The sequence below is a fragment of the Moschus berezovskii genome, chromosome Y (genome assembly GCF_049115385.1).
Source record: "Moschus berezovskii isolate FMDL1 chromosome Y, NW_MosBer_1.0, whole genome shotgun sequence".
NCBI lineage: Eukaryota > Metazoa > Chordata > Mammalia > Artiodactyla > Moschidae > Moschus > Moschus berezovskii.
Genome location: NC_142489.1, coordinates 70,344,318 through 70,359,662, shown reverse-complemented (window position 1 = coordinate 70,359,662; position 15,345 = coordinate 70,344,318).

Genomic DNA, 15,345 nt, shown 5'->3' with positions numbered 1-15,345 from the left:
GCTGACTCACTGGAAAAGAGTCTGATGCTAGGAGGGATTGGGGGTGGGAGGAGACGGGGACGACAGAGAATGAGATGGCTGGATGGCATCACTGACTCGATGGACATGAGTTTGAGGGAACTCCGGCAGTTGGTGATGGACAAGGAGACCTGGCATGCTGTAATTCATGGGGTCGAAAAGAGTCGGACACAACTGAGCGAATGAACAGAACTGAACTGATGCATTTTGCAGGAGGTATACAATTTCAGGTATGTCCTTGCAATTAAGGACTTGTATCAAGAGAGTTGGATTGTGAAGAATGCTGATCGCCGAAGAATTGAAGCTTTTGAACTGTGGTGTTGGAGAAGACATTTGAGAGTCCCTTGGACTGCTAGGAGATCCAACCAGTCCATTCTAAAGGAGATCAGTCCTGGGTGTGCTTTGGAAGGACTGATCCTAAAGCTGAAACTCCAGTACTTTGGCCACCTCATGCAAAGAGTTGACTCACTGGAAAAGACTCTGATGCTGGGAGAGATTGGGGGCGGGAGGAAACGAGTGCGACAGAGAATGAGATGGCTGGATGGCCTCACCAACTCGATGGACAAGAGTTTGAGTGAACTCCGGGAGTTGGTGATGAACACGGAGGCCTGGCATGCTCTGATTCATGTTGTCGCAAAGAGTCAGACACGAGTGAGCGACTGAATTGAACTGAACTGTACTGAACTGATCAAGTCCTTAGTTACTGCAGCTGCCACCAGTGTTGCCTGAAGGACTGATTCCAGACTGAAAAAATAGATACTAGCCCTAGTTAAGGTGTTTATCAAAGGAATTATTTCAAGGAGCCCATATTTTTGCATATTTCCAGAAGTAAAAAGTATCTCAATCCATTCACTTGTTGTGTCCAGTGTTTCTTCATTAACCATAATATTTGGACATTCTCCATACCTGATCATTGTACCAAAACTTTTGTAAAACCTGGCTCCATCTATCCTTGTTCAGAGCAGTCTTTTTGCACTACTTGAGAAGTTACTCCTCATGATAAAATCCTTCTTAGGTTGAAAGTCCTGCTGAAGAAAACATAATTCTCCACTTTTAGGCTATGCATTTTTCCCAGTCAGTAGCACACATTCTCGGAGCACACACAAGCCACTCCAGCATTCTTGCCTAGAAGATCCCATGGATGGAGAAGCCTGGTAGGCTGCAGCCCATGGGGTCGCTAAGGGTCAGATACGACTGAACGACTTCCCTTTCACTTTTCACTTTCACACATTGGAGAAGGAAATGACAACCCACTCCAGTGTTCTTGCCTGGAGAACCCCAGGGACAGGGGAGACTGGTGGGCTTCTGTCCTTGGGGTCACACAGAGTCAGACACGACTGAAGTGACTTAGCAGCAGCAGAAGCACACATTCTAGTATTGCGATATAAGGGATTATTGTGCAGTACCTCAATTTTAACCTATGCTTACTAATTCCTACTTACTATAGTTCTGAAAGTCAAAGGTCTGCTATTACTTATTAAAACTTGAGGGAATTCATAAAATGGTGACATCATTTTATGAAAACATATCACATTTGTTTGCTTTATTTTAGGAACCCCTTCTTTACATTTATGACAAATTAGTGAAGTGAAGGGACACTTAAGTGTAGAGTCTGAACTTATTTTGGCTAACTTAGTTCTGCATTTTGTTTGTTTGTTTGTTTTTGCTAAGTCTATATTTACTAAAGCAGTCTTGGGTACATATTTTACTTGACATGCCCTGGATATTTTATTTGTCACTTTCACAAGTTGGCCAAGGACTTATTTTCTTTCTTCAATTGAAACAAAATGATTAAAATTTGGAGCATAATTAGCTTACAATGTTGTGTTAATTTCTGCGGCCCAGCGAAAATAAATCAGTTATTAGTAAATATAGCTGAGCCTCCCTTTTGAGCGGTCCTCCCATCTCCCTCTTGTACCTCCTCTCCTACCCCACAACCCACTCCACTAGAACTCTCCATAGCACTAGTTATCTACTACATACTTGGTATTTTACATATGTCTGTGCAATTTGTCAATGCATTCCATTCTCTCCTTCCCACACTGTGTCCACAAGTCTGTTTTCTATGACTACATCTCTTCCTACCCTTCAAATGGGTTCTTCAGTACCTGTTTTCTAAATTCCACTTATATATATATTAATATGCAATGTTGGTCTTTCTGTTTTTAATTCCTTCACTGTGTAATAGGCTCTAGATTCATCTGCAACCCTGCAAATAATCGAACTTTCTCCCTTTTTATGGGTGAGTAATTTTTCATCCTATATATGGACTATAGCTTCTTTATCCATTCTTCGTTTGATGGACACTGAGGTTGCTTCCCTTCATTGGCTACTCTAAATGGTTTTACAATGGTTACTGGCATACACATGTATTTTTTGTTTAAGGTTTCCTTTTAGTGTATGGCAAACAGTGTGATTATTGGGTTATAGGCAGGGGGTTTCTCTTTTCTCCATACCTTCTCCTTCATATATTAGTATGCAATCATATAAATATATATATACACGTATATATTTACTTCTTTATTTGGCTGCAACAAACTTCAATCGCTGCATGTGGAATCTAACTCCAGGACCAGGGATCAAACCTGGGACCTCTGCATTGGGATCATGGTATCTTAGCCCCTGGACCAGCAGGGCTGTTACAGATTTTTTTTTTTTTTTTAATGATGGCCATTTGGAATGGTGCAAGGTGATACATCATTGTAGTTTTGATTTGTGTGGTTTTGTTAATTGCGGTAGTTTTTACTATGTTCAATTGTTGGAGAGTTTCTATCACAAATGATTGTTGGAATATATGAAAGATTTTTCAGCATCTATTGAGGTGATCATATGGTTTCAATCCTTCAATAGGGGATTGGAATGCAAAAGCAGGAAGTCAAGATACATTTGGAGTGACAGATACATTTGGCCTTGGAGTACAGGATGAAACAGGGCAGTGGCCAAGAGAATGCATTGGTCATAGCAAACAGGCAAACAGCTTCTTCCAACATCACAAGAGAAGACTCTACACATGGACATCACCAGACAGTCAGCACTGAAATCAGATTGATTATATTCTTTGCAGCCAAAGATGGAGAAGGTCTATACAGTCAGCATAAACAAGACCAGGAGCTGACTGTGGCTCAGATCTTGAAATCCTTATTGACAAATTCAGACTTAAATTGAAGAAAGTAGGGAAAACCTCTCGGCCATTCAGGTATGACCTAAATCACCTCCGTTATGTTTATACAGGGGAATTGAGAAATAGATTTAAGGGACTAGATCTGATAGAATGTCGGATGAACTATCCCCATGGAAAAGAAATGCAAAGAAAGCAAAATGGTTGTCTGATGAGGCCTTACAAATAGCTGTGAAAAGAAGAGAAGCGAAAAGCAAATGAGAAAATGAAAGGTATAAGCATCTGAATGCACAGTTCCAAAGAATAGCAAGGAGAGATAAGAAAGCCTTCCTCAGCGATCAGTGCAAAGAAAGAGAGGAAAGCAATAGAATGGGAAAGACTAGAGATCTCTTCAAGCAAATTAGAGAATCCATGGGAAGATTTCATGCAAATATGGGGTCAATAAAGGACAGAAATGGTATGGTCCTATAAGAAGCAGAAGATATTATGAAGAGGTGGCAAGAATACACAAAACTGTACCAAAAAAGTCTTTATGACCCAGATAATTACAATGGTGTGATCACTCACCTAGAGCCAGACATCCTGGAATGTGAAGTCAAGTGGGTCTTAGAAAGGATCACTATGAACAAAGCTAGCTGAGGTGATGAATTCCAGTTGAGCTATTGCAAATAATGCAATTTGATGTTTTGAAAGTGCTGCACTCCATATGCCAGGAAACTTGGAAAACTCAGCAGTGGCCACAGGACTGGAAAAAGTCAGTTTTCATCCCAATCCCAAAGAAAGGCAATGCCAAAGAATGCTCAAACAACCTCACAATTGCACGAAACTCCCACGCTAGTAAAGTAATCCTCAAAATTCTCCAGACCAGGCTTCAGCAAAATGTGAACTGTGAACTTCCAAATGCGCAAGCTGGTTATAAAAAGGCAGAAGAACCAGAGAACAAATTTCCAACATCCGCTGGATCATCAAAGGAGCAAGGGAGTTCCAGAAAAATATCTGTTTCTGCTTTATTGACTATGCCAAAGCCTTTGACTGTGTGGATCAAAATATACTGTGGAACATTCTAAAAGAGATGGGAATACCAAACCTTGTTATGCCCTGAGTCCGGTCTCCCTTAACTGGTAGAATAAGACACTCGCAGCAATGCAAAAGCAAGAATGGGGTTTATTTCTAGCTTGAGCTAGGGCTCATGCCTCCTCCAGCGCAGTGGAGTGGGACAAGATCCCTGAGCCCAGGTCACAGCGGCTTTTATAATCTCAGGTTATGTAAGCACCTATTTCTGTTCAAAAGATCAAGCTGGCAGAAGCTCATTGGCCAGTTCACGCATGCACGGAAGCTCATTGGCCAGTTTATACGCGCGCGGGGTTTTTCTGGGGGATTTCCCTTTTTACTCTGATTGGCTCGACTTTTGGTGCCGGCGGGACTCTTCTAGGGAGGAGTTTCTTAATTTTGGCGCCTGCGGGATCTTCTTAGGGAGGTGTTTCTGTGGACTTGGCCTCCACCCTCTCTCCAGGAAATCAAAACTTAGGCCTAAGCAAGGTCTCAGGCCTATCCTGGCTACTCAGATGTTAGGGCTCCTAACATCTCCCCCTTTTTCTGTTGTTCAAACGGAGGAATCTTCCTCCGTGGGTAGAGTTTGATCCAGGGATCCTTATGCAGCCTTACTCAAAAACAATTTTAGGAATCTTTACTTAAAAACAACCTTATCTAAAATGGAGTAATTTTAGTTCTATGAGCAGCAAGCAAAGTATAGAAGCAAAAATGCATTACAGGAACATTAAGTTCTACATTAGGTTACAGCGTCTAATCTGAAATCACACCCATAATATAATTTTTCAGGATATCTGGGAAATAGTTATTTCCCAGGATGTCTGAAGCATAGCTACTCTATTTTGACTTTTAATAGTAAATAAAATTTTTTTAATAGCCAAAGCAGATGTCACCATTAATGATGTCAGTGTTTTTCCAGGTATGAGAAGATGCAAGAATTGGAACTCATAAAACCTTTCTCTGAAAAGATCTGACTATCTGAAGGCCTGTTCTGCCAGTTTTTTCAGAGCACAGAGTGCCTCATTCCTGATTTCCACCCTGAACTTCTTTCAGGGGGTGTTGAATGTCAGCAGCTTGCAATGGTCATGACATAATCTTTGTAGAGGCAGCTGGCAATTACCAACTTCTAGTCAGCAGGGTCTCTTCATAGCCACATATACGACCATGTGACACCATTTCATGGCCATTGTGTCCCGCGTTGCTGGGAAGGCTCATTCCCAGGTCTAGGGAAGCGATGGGCCACTCAGTGTGCTAAAACTGGACCAGGCCTTGCAAGTAGCAAAAGTCTCTGGACCACTGTCTCACTAGCCTCCTGGTCCAGGAAAATATTCCCTCTTGTTGCTTTTTCTCATACCCAGAGTCACACTATTACAATTATTGATCTCATATGGAACTGCATATCAGCATTATATCACAGGCTCAGTGAAACAAGTGACATAGAAAATAATATAGCCATAACTAGCAGTTAAGAGTAAAATAAGAATTATAAGTCAAGAACTTTTCTTAGATAAAGCCTGGTATACCCCAAGTCACCTGACTTCATTTGTTAAATGACTATAGCCTGGTGTTAATCTCCTGGTTGTACATTATGGAGTATCTGACCTTTATCTGAAGATTGGTTACTGAGATAAGCCTTAGAAACTAACCTAGAGTGTCCTTTTTAATAACTTAATTAAATCTTTTAGCAGTATCACGTAACAAAGAACTGTTTCAGCAGTGAGTCTTAGTAAACACTAGACATTAACAAAACTAGAAACTTAATTTAACAACTTACAAAACTTAATATTCCGTGATTTTTCATTATGGAGGCCCTGTAGCCAGGGAGGCTTTAACACATCCAATAAAAAAATGAGGTTTGTCAGGGAGCTGGGAAAAGCCAAGCAGCCCTCTTGGATTTCCCATAGCCCTGACTCTGATTTCCAGCTATTGTTTTTCATTTTCCAATTTAGAAGCAGACTGTTGCCATGGTTTAAGGACATTAGGATGACACAAGTCTAACAGAGTTTTTGTATAAGCAGAATGAGCTTTTACATGTCTACAAACCCGACAATTGGATTAATTTCTAAAACTAGCATAGGATCAGGCCTATGGTAGAAAAGCATTTGATTTATATGCAGAGGGCTAAGAAGTCAAGAAAACATTATAAATAATCATACGAACCAGGTCCAGCATCTTGGGCAAGCTGTCTACCTCTGATGTCGTCGTCTTCTCATCCTGGTGTAGTGTAGTTTCTTCTGAAAAAAGTCCTTCCATCCAGGTTGGAGACAGTCCCTTAAATTATGTCTTTTTCTAGTCCTGGTTGCAGGTCATGAGGCATCTGATCTTCATCCAAAGATAGATCACTGAGACAAGCTTCAGAAACAAACCTAAGGTGCTCTTCAAGAACTCAACCAAATCCTATATTAATATCACATAACAGCAAAGATCCACTCAGGAAATGAGTCTTAGTAGATACAGACTTCCGTTAACAAACTGGGATTTAACACTCATTGAAACATCTTTTTTTTCCCTAAAATTACTCTCATTTTTACCAAATATAACCAAATTAAGACTTGTTTACAAAATAAATCTGTTCTCAATAAACTTGACCTGATTATTTATATAACCATAGACTTTTCTTTCTTTCTTTCTTTTTTTTTTTTTTGCTGAAACTTTTCTGGAGTCTCAAACTTAACTTTAAGACCTTACAGGGTTAGAGAAAGTCATCTCAAAGGCTTATCACAGATTTTGCCTAACAGATGTGAGTGAATTCCTCCCTTTCTTAAGGTCTCCCAAACTGAGATTTCTGTACCTGTTAGTGAGATAACCTTCTTAGTTTATCTGATAAAGTTACTGGAAGCCTAAGAGTTTCCAGTCTCTGAAGGGGTCAGACAGAGAAAAATGTTAAGTGCTTCAATTTGTCTATTAAATACCATTTTACCAAATTACTGTTAAGTCATAATTAGTTTGAGGGGAAGGTTTCCTAAAATCTGGAAAACACAGATTCAAACCAGTAATTTTTCAGAAACCATAAAAGTTATAAGCATATTTGCCAGTTCATTCGGTCCTTTTGTTAACCTTTGTACAGTCATCAGGTTTCTTACTAGAATCTTTTAATTTCTTACCCAGTTCAGAAACTTGTATTTATCCAAAAGTCCTTTTTATAAATCTTCTTGAAGAGGAAGCATTTTCACAAGAAACTTGGTTAGTGCTGTGACAACACTTTAAGATAGTAATCAGAATTACGGCAACATTTTACCTGAATATATCAGAATTTATATATAAATTGTTTCTAGGATATCTGTATTAGTAACATTTACCATACAATATACCCGAGACTTATTATTCACTTGACAGTACTTGCCATGTAATTTAACATGGAAGTTGAACACAATTAGTGTAATATCTCCCTTTGGGATGTTTCAGGGGCCCTCTGAAGCATCCCAAAGTCAGCTAGAAGCCAAAAGTGCTTCATCAGATTGATTTAGGCAGTTTTGTCAACAAATATCAGAAAGGTTTAGGACACTCAGTCAGATGGGATTATAGGTCAATAAAGCAATAGCTATTCACTCAGCCATAGTAACAATATAGGATTTCAGAGGCAAATATAGAACAGACCATTTAAGAGGCAAATAATCTTAAATCTATTGTCAAATGCAGTTTAACATCTCAAGAAAACGTTTGTTTATACTCAAAACTCTTTCCTTGGGGTCCACTTTCCACAAAACCATTTTATCACTCACTGTACCCATTTGTTCTCCCATCCTGAAACAGCCAACTGTAAGTCAGACCTATTACCTTTTTCCTTCATAAATGTAACTTCATTATTCATACCTTCTTTACTGAACACACACATCTTACTTCCCTTAAGCAACCAAGAATTGACCTTTATATTAGCATTCTATAGATTGGTGAACATAAACATCAGTGATAACTTAAAAAATTTTAGCAAACATCTCAGGATGTCATCAAACATTATTTGTTAATAGTCTAAAATCTTTAGTTTTTCTGTAAGTTAGTATTCAGTAGTGAATATTTCAGAATCTTATTTTATTTGGAAATGACCTAGCTATTCAATAAACTTTTGGTACTTAATTTAGCACAACCTTAGAAATTCAGGTTACCAAAATCTAGAGAAACTGTTTTAGACAGACATTTTAATCTTAATAGAGTTTATCTAAAAGCTCTTGTCTCATTTACATTTCTTAGAAGTTTTTTTTTTTCACTCAAGGTAATTTCTTTGTCGACAAACTTGTAACAGATATATTTAATTTATGTCGAACCTAGGTGCAATGAAAATATTCTACTTAATGTTAATTACTCTAAGACATGTCTATATTAGATAGATCAACAAACATTAATATCAGGTATTTAATACTGAATATTTTCCACTTTACTTGAACCTGGAATTTATTAATTTAGAATTTTCTGATTTGTAAGCGCTTACCCTTTAAGCCCATTAAATAGAGCTCATTTACAAATTAACTTCAAAAATATTACTCAGAGACAAAGACATACCAAGACAGACACAGTGCGAGTCTTTAGTCATGACTTAGACATTACAATATAAAATTTACTAGTTTATAAAGCAGTTGGACCAATTTTATAGGGGGTTGGTGGAGGGACCCCATAAACAATAAAAGGGCATAAGGAAGGAGAGTCACCCAGTCCCCGCCAGTCTCTATTGCCAATTTTGCCAATGTTTCTTTTAGGGTCCGATTCATCCTTTTTACTTGACCCAAGCTCTGGGGATTGTATTCACAGCATAATTATCATTTAATCTCCATACCCAAAACCAATCCCTGAACAACTTTATCTTAGCCAAATTCCTTGGTCTCTGGGCAGCTGCTCGGAGGCCTGCCATAAGAGTCTGGCGGTACACTCGGAGATGCTCCCTACCTTCTGTGCGCTCAAAGTCCCACTGGGGCCGGGTCAATGGAAATCCCTCATCAGTTAGGTTTGGCTGCAGGGTGGGCCTCCTGTCCACACCCCGGACATGATTCCGAGCTTCCGATAGAATCTGCTCCCGTTCTTCCATGGTGAAGAGCACCTGTAACAGCTACTGACAGCCATCCCAGGTGGGATTATGGGTGAAAAGGATAGAAACAAAAGGATTTATCCATGCTGGTGGGTTTTCCACCAGATCTTGCCAGACCAGGATATAGGGCATCTGGTCCGGGTGGCTGGCCGGGCCGGGCGGGAGAACCTTCCCCCAACAGCCTGGATGGTGGGCAGGCTGAAGGTTCCCTCTCTCGGCCACCCGACATTAAAAGTGGGCCACTCCAAGGAGGAGAGCGTCACCAGCTTATTCCTCTTCACTAGCAGAGACAAGTCTCGTGCCCTAGATTTAAAATCAGCAAAATGACCCATCATGAGGGAGAGCAGGGTAGAGCTTCCTTGACCCAGGACCACAGAACAGATTACGGCAGAAAACAGACAAAGGAGAGAGACAGAGACAATGCCGGCACACACGATAACACGACAAATGGAGGACAGACAAACGTCCACCGAAAACACACTACTAAGTCTCTGAGACCTCTGAGGCTTCCTGCAGTTTACCGAAGGGCGTCCACTGCCCACCAGATTCCGGATCGGGAGAGACCTCCTCTCTCCCGCAGAGCCAGCTGCCTTCCAGCGCAAATGCTGGGCCTCGGCCTTACGCTGGCTACGGCGATCGCCCCTGAACAGACCTTGCACCGGTGCTATAATCAGCCCTCCTCCAGGCTGATGAACCCCTTCTGCCGGGAGAGCATTATTCTCCCCAGTCAGAGGGATCCCGGACGAGCCCCAAAATGTTATGCCCTGAGTCCGGTCCCCCTTAACTGGTAGAATAAGACACTCGCAGCAATGCAAAAGCAAGAATGGGGTTTATTTCTAGCTCGAGCTAGGGCTCATGCCTCCTCCAGCGCAGTGGAGTGGGATAAGAGCCCTGAGCCCAGGTCACAGCGGTTTTTATAATCTCAGGTTACGTAAGCACCTATTTCTGTTCAAAAGATCAAGCTGGCAGAAGCTCATTGGCCAGTTCACGCATGCACGGAAGCTCATTGGCCAGTTTATACGTGCGCGGGGTTTTTCTGGGGGATTTCCCTTTTTACTCTGATTGGCTCGACTTTTGGTGCCGGCGGGACTCTTCTAGGGAGGAGTTTCTTAATTTTGGCGCCTGCGGGATCTTCTTAGGGAGGTGTTTCTGTGGACTTGGCCTCCACCCTCTCTCCAGGAAATCAAAACTTAGGCCTAAGCAAGGTCTCAGGCCTATCCTGGCTACTCAGATGTTAGGGCTCCTAACAACCTGTCTCTTGAAAAACCTATATGCAAGTCAAGAAAAAACAGTCAGAACTGGACATGGAAGAATAGACTGGTTCCAAATAGGAAAAGGAGTATGTCAAGGCTGTATATTGTCACCCTGCTTATTTAACTTATATATGAGCACGTATATAAGCACAAGCTGGAATCAAGATTGACAGGAGAAATATCAACAATCTCAGATATGCAGATGACAGCACCCTTATGGCAGAATGTGAAGAAGAACTAAAAAGCCTCTTGATGCAAGTGAAAGAGGAGAGTGAAAATGTTGGCTTAAAGCTCAACATTCAGAAAGAAAATATCACAGTATCTGGTCCCATCACTCTGTGGGAAACAGATGGGGAAACAGTGGAAACTGTGTCAGACTTTATTTTTTGGGGCTCCATAATCACTGAAGGTTTTGATTGCAGTCATGAAATTAAAAGACGCTTACTTCTTGGAAGGAAAATTTTAACCAAAGTAGATATCATATTAAAAAGTAGAGACATTACTTTGCCAACCAAGGTCCGTCTAATCAAGGCTATGCTTTTTCCCGTGGTCATGTATGGATGTGAGAGTTGGACTGTGAAGAAAACTGATCACCGAAGAATTGATGATTTTGAACTGTGGTGTTGGAGACACCTCCTGAGAGTCCCTTGGAGTGCAAGGAGATCCATCCAGTCCATTCTAAAGGAGATCTGTCCTGGGTGTTCATTGGAAGGACTGATGCTGAAGCTGAAACTTCAATACTTTGGCCACCTGCTGGGAAGAGATGACTCTTAGAAAAATACCCTGATACTGTGAGGGATTGGAGTCCAGGGGATAAGGGGAGACAGAGAATGAGATGGCTGGATGGCATTGTCAACTCCATGGACATGAGTTGGGTGAACTCCGAGCATTGTGATGAACAGGGAAGCCTAGCAGGCTCTCATTCATAGCGTCGCAATGAGTCGGATATGACTGAGAGACTGAACTGAACTGTACTGAACCATTGATATGCAGCTTCTGAAGATGTTTCTGTATCTGTCATATACCCCCACTTAGTAATTCTGTTCAGTCTTTTTAAGGTAGTGGTGGATTTTTTTGCTTGTATTTTGCTAAGGATATTTGCCTCTGTTCATCTATGTGATATAGGTCTAACTTTCCTTTTCTCTGTTATGTTGGTGTTGGCACTGGAGTGATAGTGACCTTGTAGGAGAGTTTGTGGGGTTTTCTTCCACTCTAGAATTTTAGAAGTGTTTCAGAAGTCCATGTGTTAGCAGTTTTCTGACTGGTTTGTAAAATTTCCATGTTAAGCCATCTGCCTTAATTTTATCAATTGGAAAATTTTTATCACAGTTTCAATATTAGTGCTTACCATTATTGGGTTAATATTCTCTGTTTCTTCTTCATTGAATTTCTGAGCATTTATCTATGGATTCAAGACCCTGAATTTTGCTGTAGTCTCTTACGATTCTTTGTTATTTCTGTGGTATCCGTTATAATGTCATCCTTTGTCATGTCAAATTTGATTGATTCAAGTGTTTGTCTCTTTTTTCTTGATAAGTCTGGACAATGATTTATCTATTTTGTCTATCCTCTCCAAGAGACCCCTTTTAAAGATATTGATTTTGGCTTTTTTTTGTTTTTTTTTTCATCATGTATTTTCTTTAATTTCAGCTCTGATTTTTTTATCGTTTTTGTCCCTTGTATTCACTTTGGGGAATTTTGTCTGCTTTTTCTTCTTTCTCTAAATGCTTTAGATTTAATATTATGCTAATTACTTGAGATGTGTAGTATTTACCAACTTCACTCTCTTACTGCTTTAGCATGCTGCACAACGTTCAGATAATCATGCTTTTAATATTATTTTCTTCTAAAATTTTTTTTAAATTTTCTCTCTGATTTCATCAGTGATCTCTTGGCCATGTAGAGGTGTATTTGTTAGCCTACATGGATTCGTGATTTTTACAGTCTCTGTCCCCATATCTGGTATGTAAAACATAGCATTGTAGGTTTTAAAAAAAAAATGATACAATTACCATTACCTTAAAATTACTGAGGCTTGTTTTGAGAGTCAGTTTGTAATATATCCTGGAGATATTTCATTTTCGCTTTAGAAAAATACATATTTTTCTCTGTTTAGTTGAAATGTCCTATACGTATCATTTAACTTTGTCAGGTCTCTTTTGCCATTGAACGGTTGTGTTTCTTTTTAAACTTCATTTTTTTTAATTGGAGGATAATTGCTTCCTAAAGTTGTGTTGGCTTCAACAGTACAACAGTGTGTATTAGCCTATAGGAGACCAATGTCCATTTTTATTAATGTCCGTTGTTAATTATTTTTTGTTACTTATTCGTTTTTCTAGGCCCTTCAAAAATGTTTCTCATCTTTTCTCCATTCTATCTCAGGAATACTTTTCTCACCTTTACTATCGTTACTTCCAAGTATTTTGTAGGGAGCCTACCCGTTTTTTCTTTCATTGTGTTTTGAGCTTTTACCACATTCCTTTGCCCACAACATATTTATCTGTCTTCATACTTCCCTACTTTCTGTGTTAATGGTCATTCCTTCTCAGACTGCTGGGTTATAGTTATTGCTCCTCGTCTCCACTCCAAGTCGATAAAGTTGGCTGAGTGACTAGTTTGGACTTTGGAGTGGGAGAGACTGGAAACTATGGTCTTGAGTCTGCAGCTGAGATTTCTTTCACTAATGGTGGGACCATGTCTGTTCATGTCATTTGCATGTGTCTATGGGATTAGTGTTCATTGGAAGGACTGATGCTGAAGCTGAAACTCCAATACTTTGGCTACCTCATGCGATGAGTTGACTCACTGGAAAAGACTCTGATGCTGGGAAAGGTTGGGGGCGGGAGGAGAAGGGGACGACCGAGAATGAGATGGCTGGATGGCATCACTGACTCTGTGGACATGAGTTTGTGTGAACTCCGAGAGTTGGTGATGGACAGGGAGGCCTGGCGTGCTGTGATTCATGGGGTCGCGGAGAGTCGGACACGACTGAGCGACTGAACGGAACTGTACTGATGGGATTAGTCTGACATTAGCCAGTGTATCTGCTCATGATTTGGTTTGTGTTTCTGTCTTGCTTGTTGTGTGGTGTGAGGCATCAGCCCTGGGTTGCACAGGTCGTTGGTTGAAGTGCATCTTAGATCAAGAAGGAGGCCTTCATGGAAACTGTCACCAGTTAATATTCACTGTAGACAGGAATTCCCTGGTGTCCCATGATCCTGTTTTCCATGCTGACACCTGAGAAGATCAGGCCAATCTTATGCTCAGAGAAACACGATACCATAGGAAGAGATTGAGGAGATTTTAAAAAGTAACACAGGTAAATGGCAAAAAGAAAAAAAAAAATAAATTAAAGGAGCACAAGCAATAAACACAACAGAGAAAACAATAGATTCATAAAGGGAACCAATTGAAAAAATCTCAAGCCAAAAAACAACACCAGAGCAGAATGTCAACTGAAGAATAAAGAAAGCAAATCTGACAAGATCAGATACAGCCCCCACAGAATAATAGAAAATCACAATTAATGTAGAAATGCATACCTTTTAAAAAGGAAGCGATGCAACAGCAACTAAAGTCATGGAAAATAGGTAGCCAAAGTAAAAGTTGAAACAGCTATACAAGAAATAAAAAATATGGTTGAAATAATCTTAAAAGGCCAAAGCAATGTGTAGTAACAAAGAAGGCTACAACTGGGCAAAATAGTGCACCAACAACACAACAATGCAATGCATCAAAAGAATAATGCATATTTCCTCGTGTCTCATCTGTCAGTGTCCTAGTCCCCAAGATGAGTCAGAGGACAACTATACCTCTTTAGGAAGCTGTCCATCGATGGAGGAAACTGGACTCTGGATCTCTCTAAGGAGAGCTCATACTTAAAACTGCTATAATTCCTGTGCGTTCTTACCGCTGCCTGAGCCTGGTCATTTTCTTTTGCTTGAGCTCTTATCATCTTTTGATCTATTCTGTAGATACAGGGTCTATGTGATTAATAGTGTGTATTTAATCTGTGGCATGCTCAACCGGTTGGAAGATTTTCAGTCTTGTTCCTTAATGTCTCTGTCCCTGGGTCTAAGATGTAATTTTCATCTTTCCTTCACCTGTGGTCACCAAAGAAGTCTTCCCCGAGACACTTGTGGAGCACTGGGGTCTGCCTTGTTGAGCACAGGAGTGGTACAGCTGCTTGGAATGCTGGAACCCTGGTGATGCCAATTATGAATAGGAGTCAGCAGCCATGGGCATAAGAGATTTGGAATGAGTGGTACTTCTGGCTGGTCTTTCTCTATTGCCTTGCAGTCCGTGTTAACAGGTAGGAAGAGGAGGGGCTACAAAAGTGTCTCTACCTCCTGAGTGTGATCAGCAGTAAGGTCCTGCCTCTTTGGCAGTTTGGGAATACTCAAAATGCATTCCCTGCTACATATCTACTCTTACCTACTCCATTAGGCCATCTCCACATAGTCAAGAGAAGTCCTCTCCCAGGATGGCTCTCTAAATCCAGTGTTCCAGCTGCCAGACCCCATGCACACTGGTTGAGCTGCATTGTAGTTTGGGCCTATAGGGCCACGACACACATTGTCTGTGTGACTCTTGCTCTATACAATTTATATTTCATTAGTTGTTCCTCCTTGCTTCCTTTCAGCCCAAGTAATGTACACTTTAGTGAAACATCTTGCCTCGTTCTGGAAATCTCTTCCCTGCTTCTCCATCTCCCACCCCAAGGCGCAGGTTTTGTCTTGCTTCCTCTTACCTTCCTTCTTCCATCTTATTTCCTTTCCACCCCGGTATGTCTGAAACCCACAAGGTACACTCTGGTGACTCGGGTCTTCTGCTAGTATTTATCGGATGCTCTGGGAGAACTGTTGTCAGTGTAGAAGTAGTATTTGTGA